This window comes from Microtus ochrogaster (genome assembly GCF_000317375.1).
Source record: "Microtus ochrogaster isolate Prairie Vole_2 chromosome 14 unlocalized genomic scaffold, MicOch1.0 chr14_random_2, whole genome shotgun sequence".
Taxonomy (NCBI): Eukaryota; Metazoa; Chordata; class Mammalia; order Rodentia; family Cricetidae; genus Microtus; species Microtus ochrogaster.
This window is the reverse complement of record NW_004949097.1, coordinates 5,577,386-5,587,889: the sequence shown is the minus strand read 5'-3', so window position 1 is coordinate 5,587,889 and position 10,504 is coordinate 5,577,386. Positions and strand designations below refer to the sequence as shown.

The 10,504-nt window shown below is 38.6% G+C and overlaps 1 non-coding gene across 1 annotated transcript; it reads left to right on the top strand.

Annotated features, from left to right (window-relative positions):
* The first annotated feature begins 200 nt into the window (after window positions 1-200).
* Window positions 201-338, top strand: LOC113458012. Its single transcript, XR_003378462.1, has one exon.
* The last annotated feature ends 10,166 nt before the right edge of the window (window positions 339-10,504 follow it).

Here is a 10,504-nt window from a genome sequence, read left to right as displayed (position 1 = left end):
CCTCTTTTCAAGGCTAGGACCCTGCCTGGCTCGAAACAGTGCAGTCCCTAGGAGTGCTGCCATGGTTTCTATGAGTTCATATATTCTTATGACCATCAGTCTGCTGTCTCTGGAAGACACGTTTCCTTGAAGCTGTCCATCACATCTGGACTCCTTTTCCACATAGATCCCTGAGGCCCAAGGTGAGATGTTTGATGAAAACAACCCATTTAGAGAATCCCAAAATTGATCTAAAGTAAATCACAAGGTAAAAATCTTCCCTGGGTTCAGAATTTGTAGTAATAGATGTGAACATGATGGAAGCTATTTGATGAACATGTGTGATACTGAAAACAGGACAAATATATTTTTTTGGTGCTCTATCCAGCTCTAATCCTGTGCTTGAGCTTTAAAACTCAAAATTTTGCTGTACACCCTGATATCTCAGGCTTTCCCTGGGTTCTTACTTGTACCACCTTATGCCCATGTTATCCTTTTTCTTCTGGTAGAATTGGTTTCTCAAATGTGGTAATTCTGCATTGTTTTTGACTTGTGTCTTTTTTTGTTGTTGTTGTATTATAAAAGATTATTACTACTATGACTACTACTACTGTTATTGTTATTATTATATCCCGGAGTTTATGGTAATCCCAATATAAACTTCTCCAAAGACCTCTGAATTTAAATTTTTATATTTACTTCAGCTGAAAGATTCACACATCCTCTGTATTAGCAGAAGATATTGAAATATTTTATTCTTTGCCTTCTAGTCCCCTTTTGCTAACTTTGCTCTTGAGGTATATTTCTTTTTCTTCTTCATCGTCTAAAATCCTTTGACTTTCACAGATGTTTAAGTGTCATGTTAAGCACACAACAGTACAATCACAATGCATCAATTAATAATAATCCCTCTGTGCAGCATAACAATGTAGTTAAGACCACGATTTTCTGATGTGGGATTCCTCTCTGTATGCTGTGAATATCATTTATTAATAAAAGAACTGCTTTGGGCCTATAGTAGAGCTATAGGGGAACAGAGCTAGGTGGGGGAAACTAAACTGAATGCTGGTAGCAAGAAGGGCAGAGTCAGAGAGAAGCCATGTAGCCCTGCCGGAGACAGATGCTGGAAATTTAGCCAGTAAGCCACAGCCACATTGCCATACACAGATTAATAGAAATGGGTTAAATAAATATTTAAGAGTTAGCTAATAAGAAGCTAAAGCTAATGGGCCAAGTAGTGATTTAAATAATACAGTTTCTGTGTGATTTTTTTCGTGGCTAAGCAGCCAGGAACCAACAAGCGGCCTGCTGCCACATTCCTCCTATTGAGTAGGAAGAAAAGGTCGTGTTCTCCTAATTGAAAGTCTTCATGACTAGCCCATTGTTCTTTTATTCAGAAGCTTCTTTGAGGTTCAAACTTTTGTAATCAAATTATGGTATATATCTTTCATATTTTAAAATGTCTCAATTTCAATTATCTACACCAAATTTATGGTCTTTCTGGAACAAAGTCAATTTCAATATGTCCTATTGTGAATTATTGTGATTTTTTTTTGTCTCTTGATGAAAAAGCACACACACATACACAAACAGCTTTAAACAAGCTAATAGTCAAAGGAATCCAAAATAAAGGGAGCTTCTAATATTATTTAATTTCAAGAAAAAAAGCTTTAGGGGTAGTTGTATAATAGCACTAATAAAGATTCTAGGAAGAGATTCTCTAAATTTTATCTCCAACTTAACTTTGCATTCCATGTGAATTTTTTTTTACTTCTACTTTTTTTTCTCTGTGTTAATATGCTCACATCTACTTCTAGTCGAAAGTGCACAGATGGTATTTTGGCTTTTATGTTTGTGCTTGTGGTCTTTCCTTCTGAGTAGGCATTAAGCAAATTGCTCCTTCACAGAAACCATTACTTTAATTCCTTACTCCTATTTATATCGATCATGAAATAATCAAATTATACCATCAAGTGGACTAAATGTAATTTGTAAAAAAGGCTTCAGACATGCTCAAAATGAGAAGCTGTAATTAGTAAATCTGTAGATCGATGGTATATTTATGTAAAGTTGACTCAAATGGGTTGTTCCATTTTAAAACATTGATTATACAAGTCCTGTGTCTAATCTGGGCTTATTTCTAGCGCATTGGAGCACTGACAAATGCTTCCAAATTCCTCTCCAGCCAGCGATCTTTATTTAATGACGATCAAGCCATTATGTCACCTGAGAACTTCAGAAATCAACACAAACAACACTACAAAGGCAAGCAGTATGAGACATAAACAAAACTTGACTTCATTAATTGCTAAAACAAATGTGATTATTAGCCACTCAGATATGAAATTGCACTCATTTTTGTTAATTTTTGAATGTTCTAATTCTTACACTAATGGTCAGAAAATAGGTCTAGTCCTGATGCTGTTCTCAAACACATTGTATCTTTTAAATCCAACAAAAATTAAAAATATGTTCATCAATAAGAAATGGGCATACTTTAATATACTTTGCAACATCAAATTCTTAATAAAAGAAATGCAGTCTATATGAATTTAATTTTTATCTCACCCCTTAATAAGTTATTATAAAGTATAAAGCCTCAGTTAAAAACATCTAGTGGGTTCTTTTATTATTTGTTTAGTTGCTTGTTTGTTTGTTTTTGGTTGGTTTTTTGAGATAGAGTTTCTCCATGTATCCCTGGGCATCCTGGACCTCAGCCTGTAGTCCAGCCTGGCCTCCAACTCAAAAATTTGCTTGCCTCTCTCTTACAAGTGCTGGGGTTATAATTGTGTACCACCACTGTCCGTCTAAGAAGTACTCTTTTTGTGTGGGATTATTCACTACAATTTTCCTAAGGGTCTGAGTAGGATGTAAAATATGGGTAGAATTAACCTAAACCTTGAGTATTTTGTTTGCTTTCTTGTTTGGTGTTTGGATAGGGCGGTTCAAGCATCCAAGGCTGGTCTTAAATTTGTCAAGTAGCTGAGGGTTACTATCTTAGTTTGGGTTTCTATTGCTGTGACCAAATGCCATGTTCAAAAAGAAAGTTGTGGAGGAATGTGTTTCTTTGATTTACTTTTCCATGTTACTATTCATCACTGAAGGAAGTTAGGGCAGGAACTCAAACAGGGCAGGAACCTGGAGGGTGGAGCTGATGCAAAGGCTCTGGAGGGGAGCAGTTTACTGGCTTGCTTCCCATGGTTTCCCTAGCCAGCTTTCTTATAGACCCAGGACTATCATCCCAGAGATGAAAACACCCATCATGGGTTGGGCCCTCCCCCAGTGATCACTAATTGAGAAAATGCTTTATAGCTGGATCTCAAGGAGGCATTTTCTCAATTGAGGCTCCTTCCTCTCTGATGACTTTAGTTTGTGTCAAATTGACAAGCAAAACTAGCCAGTGCAATCACCCTGAACTTCTACATTTTCTGGTGACACCTCCAGAGTCCTGGGACTCCAGCCTTGTGTCACCATTTCTGACTGTATTTTGTGTTCCTGGAGATCAAACCAGGACCTCATACAACCTCAGCAAATACTCTATCAACTAAGTTGCATCCTTATGGTGTGAGTTTTAAGTTTTGTTGTCATTGTTTTGTTTGTGGGTTAATTTCTTCTTTTTTTTGATGTTTCTGTGTTTATTTATAAAAATTAGACATTCCAAACTGTTATACAATAAAGAGAAGAAAAAAATATAAACTTGAAAATTTTAAGTGTGATTATATAATTGACTAACTTGAATAGTATTGATTTATGCAGTTATTTAAAAAAACATATACTCTAGTATCAATCTATCTATATCTAATTCATTATATAATTCACTTTATTTTTGGTCTTTGTAGTGGGTGAATTGTTCCCATGCATGTAATTATAAGATAATATTTTTCTACATTGTCAAGTTCATTTGAGCTCTTTTTCCTTAATATTCTTGTGTAGTAGGTGTCAAGTATTTTCTTTCTGGACCTCTGAGCCATAAACAGAATTGTATCCAAATGTGTTCATTTAAAAAAAGAAAATATTAGTAATATTTTCCTATTCTTGTAAATCTTACACAAAATATTTTCAGTAAAGAGAGAAAAAAAACAAATCAAGTGGCAGTCCGGTTTCAAAAAAACTTTTTAGGAGAAGAATAATGACTTCAAACAATAATGCTTAATGTTATGTGTCATGAAATGATTCAGAAAATTAATCAGGAAACACTAGTTTCTTATGATTTAGAGTCTGTTATAAGTCATTGTTCATGGCAGCTTGAAGGCCTAATGTGGCCCATGCAAGGAGTTGGACCCCTGTCATGGTGGTGGCTTCTGGGTCCAGCTTCTGTCCACCATGGTATTCTAACATGCCTTAAGAACATCTGTCAGTTGGTTTCTCACAAAGCAATTGATTCTTGTCCTTTAGAAAACAACATAGAAATTGCATTGGGTTTCATGACTCTTCTTCAGGAGGCAAACACAGTTTTTAGCATTATATTATGTTATATATATAAGAGCAGCCATGATTCAATATTGGAAGAAATCAAAGGCCTCCAGGCCCCTCTTAGAAGCTGGATTTCAAAGACCTGTAAAAGATACAGCAATAGAGAATAACACTTAAGGCAACGTAAATACATGGTCTGAGAAAGAATAATGCCACCCTAGAGTCTGAAGAAATTATAGGAATTCAAAATCAGTAATGAATTTGACAAAATGTGAATTTTTTTGAGTTAAAATAAAATGAGGGTAAGAAATAGAAACCAGTAATACCATTTGTTTCCTAATCATTACTTGATTGAGAAAATAAGTCAAACCACTATACTGCCTGTTTTAAATAAACTATCTTCAATTTTGCTTAGTATTTATCACATCCTCCCTTTAGTTAATAAAACTTAATTGGCATTTTTTTTATTTAAGAACAAGAGAGTGAATATGCTTTAAGAGCAAACTATGGCCGATTATAAGTTGATAAAGAAGGAAATAATTTTCCTATTTTTCTTGTTCAATGGTATTAAACTCAATAAAAGCTGAATTCAACTTAAATCCACAAAACTTTTTAAGAGAAAATTTTCCAAGCATCAATCATAAATAAAAATAAATTACAATAGAAAATGTTCATCAATTTTGGACATATAAGGAAACTGATATTGTATTAAGTACTAATGTTTTATGCCTGATAATTTAGTTGGTATTGAGAGACTTAAAGGTATTTAAAATCCTAAGAAATTTCAAATAACAATGATCTCATTTGTTTTCCTTATATATAAAATATGACATAATATTTCATTCATTAACAAATAGTCATTTACATTAAGAAGAATCAAGTCTTTGAAACTTCTGTAGAGATCCTGAGATGTTTGCAAAGTTTGATTAAAGATAACCAGGCTCTGTAGCTCAATTGACAAAGTTTTTTGTCCAAGGTTATAGTCTCCATTTCTATAGTAGAAATAAGACAAGGTGTCCCTGATCCTCTTTTAGCAGTGGCTTCTAATGAAGATGACAGCCATCATTTAAATACACATCATTAAGTAAAGAACATAAATGTCAATAAAACATTTCTTATTAAGTAACAAGCTGATGGCACCATAAAAGTGAAAAATTTTCAAGTTGTAAAATATAGTCAAAGTCATAATGAAGTGCATTAACACAGTCTGACATTCTCTCAGTATTCCTCAGTGAACTAAAAAGGGTTTTAATTAAGAGTGACTTTGATCACTTTACGTTTACACTCTGAACGGCATGAGAGTGTTTTCCTGGAAACAGATCCTCTCGGAGCATTAAATTAGGAGTCTTCAGTGACACTCAGATGCAGAGGCTCTGCAGAAGCTTGGCTATTTCCATTTGTATCTCTCAAACATTCTGTTAGTGACATCTGGGTGGATGATGTTCCATTAGGCACTTGCTCGGATCATTTTAAGTTATATGTGCTAGTGATTGTAAGTGTTACACATTTACTGCTGTAAAAACCATTTTCCCTACCGAATTCTGTATGGTTCAATTTTTTTATCAAAATCATGCCACAAAATTAGAATGTCTATATTGTTTCTGCTTCTAATACTGTTCCATCTACAACACTACTATGATCTTCCAAATTTGCCCATCATGACTGAAGAATTCAAACATGTCTTCTAAATTTAGAGACCTGAATTATTTCTTGTTTTGAACTCTGGAGCTGTGAAGATACACACACACACACACACACACACACACACACACACACATACACACATGTAATTGTACATTAAATTTAAATATATACATATACATATTCATCTGCATATATGAATTTTTGTTACTGATAAGTCATAACTCCAAGAATTTTTTGAAAGGTAAAGCAAAATAGATGTCTAGAATGAAATCAGTTAACTTTGCCAGTCAATTCTACCTTTCGGGCTGATGGGGGAGAGGGACTTGATCTGGGGGCGGGGGGGGAGGTGGGGGGTGGTGGCGGGGAGGAGGCAGAAATCCTCAATAAATAAATAAATTTAAAAAAAAGAAAAAAAAGCATTAACTATATGTTTCAAATTTATACACATTAATGTATTAATTGAAGTTAAGAGACGATTCCTGTACTTTTTCCCCTTTATTTGTTCTTTGTGTCTTTCACTTCTTGCATCTCCACTCCATTCGTTTCCCTCCCTTTGTATCCATCCTCTGCCCTTGTACCTTCCCAATAAAATAAAATAAATTTAAGAGAAAAAGAAGGAGAAAAAGAGAGAAGGAAAATTCAGTTTTGTCATGAAAACTGAAGTGTAACACTGTGAGTCATGCAGTAAACACTTTTATCCATGTATCTAAATAATGGTCTGGTTCAAGGCCCCTGGTTTCTGATGCACTATCTATGCTAGACTCTCACTGAACTCCTCTTGGTGAACCTGCTGTTACCCAGTGTTGTGGAAATCCTGCAGCTTTGGGTCTGCAGGACTGGTCCCTTCGTGTGCTCCAGCAGATCACAGATGGGCTGGATGTTGAGGTGGACTAACATATAACTCTGGCTCTAGACATTGGTAGTTATAGGTAGTTATAGGTAGTTATAGGTTTGGTCAGATGCCCAGCTCTTTCTTGTCCTCACCACCAGGGTGAAATCTCCTGTATCATCCTGGTGTGCAGGAGAATTGTATGTGTTCTGTCAATCATGTTATAAATAAATGCTGATTGGCCAGGCAGGAAATATAGGTGGGAAAACCAAACAGGAAGTAGAAATGATGTAATGAGAACAGGAGAACTCTGGGAAGGAGGAAGTTGACTCCTCCCACTCCTGCCCAGACCACCGAAGCAGCAGGATGTGAGCTGCCCCAATGAAAAAAGATACTGAGCCACATGGCTAACATAGATCAGAAAAATGGGTTAATCAAGATGTGAGAGTTAGTCAGTAAGAGGCTAGAGCTAATGGGCCAATCAGCTTTATAACTTACAGAGATCTTTGTGTGATTTTTCTCTGGGACTAAACAGCTGAGGGAGGGTACAGGCAGGACAAAAACCCCAACAAACAAGCCAGGCCCGCTCATGTTACACTGGTGAGTTCACCTCTTGAACAATGAGCAGGAGGTGGAGCCAGTGCTGCTTTCACATCCTCAGGGTTGGATCTCCCACACCTGAACGTTCAGGGTCAACTTTACTGTGTTGCCCAAGCACAGTATAGAGAGACCACTCTCCTAAGGACTGTAACTGTTGAGGTGCAGGGCCAAGTCTCCTATGACCTCAGGGCCAGCTCTCCTACCTGCCTCAGGAGGGAAAGGACTGGGATGGAAGAGCATGCCTCCGCATGACAGAGGAGTAATAGGAACAGCTCTTCCATGCTGACAACGCTGGAGTTGACTCACCCACACCTCCTCTGCCAATGAGTTGGCTCCATTGTGCTACTCATGCGAGGTGCAGGGCCTGCTCTCCCAAGGGTTGCAGTGGATGGCTTTCAGGGTCATCTTTCCCATCCTTCTGACCTCAGGACTAGGGTGAGAGGTCATTTCTTCTCTACCCAGGCTGTCAAATGGCAGATTAGGGGTGGGGCCAGGTCTTCCATGCTCACATTCCCCAGTGGACTCAACTGTGTACTTGTCTACAGGGTTAGCTCTGCTGTGATGTCCCAAAGAGACTCAGGGCCCACTATCCTAAGTGTTGCAGATGGTAAAGGGGTCAGTTCCCTCACCAGGTGGAGGTAGTAGAGGCAAGGGGGGAAGAGGGCATCTTTCTCTCATTCCTACCAGCACATCTGAGCAACAGAGACAGAGTTATGCCCCTCTCAAGTGCTCAGGGCTAGCTCCTGCATGTCCCTGTCCACAAGATCAACTCTACTCAAAGGAACTGACAGACCGTCCTCCTGAGTCCTACAACTGGTGAGGGGCGAGAGGAGGTGGTTTTCCCTTACCACATGGCAGGTATGACCTGCTCTTCCCTTTTTCCACCCTCAGAGCCATCTCCTATGTGTCTTTGTGAACAGGGCCAGCTGTTTTGTGCTGCCCAGGTAAGGTGCTCGGACCCTTTTTTCTGAGTACTACAGGCAGTAAGGAACAGGACCAGATAGCCCTAGAGTTGTTGCCAATGAAGAGGCAGGGCAAACTCTGTATAGGCCTTTGATGGTGTCAGGCGCCTTAGATATCAAAACAGACCACAGTTGCAACAGAGCCATGAACTCAGACACAGGTCCTGGCTGCAGCACAGGTTCAGGCATCACCGTCGACCTGGGTGACATGGGTCAGCCTGCTCCTCATCACCTTCAACTTCTCAGCTGTGCCTTCACCCGCAAGACATGAATCCTTCTGGCTCTCTGGCGCTCTCCCATAGTACATTTGATCACCATAATAGTGTCGGTCTCTCCTGCACCACACGTGGGCCTCCTTGTCTGCTCAGTTTGTCATGGTACTGGACAGAACACTGCCTCCAAAAATTATAGTGTTGCCCGGTTGCCAGTGCCAGAAATGCCAGGCAGGTCCCTGGGAGAGGTTCTTCATGCTCCAGTTCTAGTGACCTGAGCAGGGCTGCGTTTGTTCTCCAGGGTCCACCAGGGCCTAGAAGCAGAGGACAATTTCTGTGCTTTTAGTCAAGAGAAATACTATCATTTTAGAGGAACATGACAAAAAAAGTAATATATAATATAAAATGAGATGGATGAAGATGAAATGCAGATTGAGATTAAGATACACTGAAAGATTATTAACGGTCAGCAACTCCTGCTGTGAGAAATCACCTTTCTTGTTGTTATTGCTGTTGTTCTTCAACATTAGACATTAACATAGAATTTTGTGGGAAGAAAACAAAGAAACTGCAGGCTCGTGTCCACCAAGAAAGGCATAAGAGACAGAATGCTGGCGATAAGTATCAGCAGCCACACATCTGTCAGCCGCAGAATGCTAGAAACTTTCTGCTCCAGATAGACATCACCAGCTACCAAAGCAAACGCCATCAGATCACAGGCTGTTACTTTGAAAGTGTCAGGAGACAGGGAGCAACCATCTCGCTAACAGAATACTTCCAAATTTAAGTGTGGGGAATTATGCAACTGAGTCCTAAAAATATACTAAATAATAATAATAATAATAATAATAATAATAATAATGATAGTATAAACCCACACAAGAACAGTATGTCAGAAACACTAAGCTGTGGAGTTTGTTTTAATAACTCATCTGACAATTTCTGTTTGGGAAACATCATGTAATTTAATTTTCTTTACATAAACTGAAATGAAAATAACCAAGAGTCAATGGGGTCAAAGACAGCCTTAAATGCCCCGTTCATTAAACCCTTCAGTTCATATGTGAAGGCAAAAGAACACACACACCAACCAAGGGTACCAGCAAATGGCACACGAATGCACCGCACTTCCGTTTTGCACAAGGAGTGTGAATATATTCTCTTGCTTCTACTCAGCTGTCAGCATTAATTTACTGTTTGTTTTTGTTTGACTGGTTTTGTCTATAAAGGTTTTGCCTACCTATTTGTTTGTATACCACATGCCTGCAGGGCCTATGAAGGCCAGAAGAGGGCACCACCTGTTTCTCTAGTTCCTGGAGTTATAGAGAGTTGTGAAATGCCTTGTTGAGTCTGAGAATTGAACCCATGTCCTTTGGAAAAGCAGCCCATGCTCTAAACCTCTGAACTGTCGCCAAAGTCCCAGAATTACTGCTTTAAGATGAATTAAAGAGTGGAACAGAAAGTTTCTAGAGAAAGTGTAGAGTTCTGTGATTTAGCATCGTAAAAGTCCTTTGCTATTGTGATTTATTTAGTTTTGCATGCACCCTCCTTGATCCTGGCCTGCGCAACTGCTTTCCTCTGGAAGCATCAGTGTGTTTCTCTGTGACGGTAGCTAAAGCAGTTGCTGGAGCAGCCCCATTAGCTAAGGTCTATGAACAATTTTTTGTGTTTGGACACTTCAACTTTAAGATTTATTTTCATTTTTAAATATACATGTTTGTGCTTGTGTGTAAACACAGGTACATACTCATACATGCAGGTGCTTGTGGAGTTCAAAGTTCTGGAGCTGGAGTTGAAAGCAGGTGTGAGCCACCTGATATGGGTTCTAGGATCCGAATTCAGGTCTTCTGAAAGAGCAGTACATG